The sequence below is a fragment of the Trichoderma reesei genome (assembly GCF_000167675.1).
Source record: "Trichoderma reesei QM6a unplaced genomic scaffold TRIREscaffold_31, whole genome shotgun sequence".
Lineage (NCBI taxonomy): Eukaryota > Fungi > Ascomycota > Sordariomycetes > Hypocreales > Hypocreaceae > Trichoderma > Trichoderma reesei.
Genome location: NW_006711178.1, coordinates 228,433 through 229,191, shown reverse-complemented (window position 1 = coordinate 229,191; position 759 = coordinate 228,433).

Below are 759 nucleotides of genomic sequence, written 5' to 3'. Positions count from 1 at the left end.
CCCTAACCCTAACCCTAACCCTAACCCTAACCCTAACCCTAACCCTAACCCTAACCCTAACCCTAACCCTAAACCCTAACCCTAACCTAACCCTAACCCTAACCCTAACCTAACCCTAAGTGTGCTTTAACCCGCACTTTGACCCGATAGCGAGGGGTCATAAAGGGAACTACTGTTAAAGATTCGATGCAGGGTTATAATAGTGTGATTTTCACTTAATCTTAATTATGCCAGCCCCACGTGGCAGTGTTATGTTAAATAAAGTAAACTATACGGAGGTTATAAGCACCGATTGTCTTACATAGCAGTTAGTACCTGTGCGTTTGCTATCGCTAATATGCTAACAGCAGAGCGCCATCTTAGCCTATTAATTTGTGTTTAAGAGGAATTAAGATTAAGATGAGGGTGTTATTGTTGTTACTGTCTGTTCTAGTAGTTGTGGGAAACGTTGCGACAAGTGCCAGCAAAAACCCAGGGTTCAGTAGTCGTCCAGCTCCATGGGTTAACTATAATGTTCCTTCTGAGTTTGCTAATCCTAAGGGCTTGGCTCGGCCAGCATTTCGCTATTGGGTTCCAGATGCTGATGTGGACGACGATGTCTTATACGCAGATTTGCAGTAAATTAAGGAGGCAGGATAGGGAGGGGTTAAGATCATCTGCTTGGAAAATTATGGCATCGAGCCGGCTGTAGTTGACCCGGCGATATATGGTTATGGAGGCGAGAAATGGCGCCAAAAGTTCAACACCATGTTGAGAGCT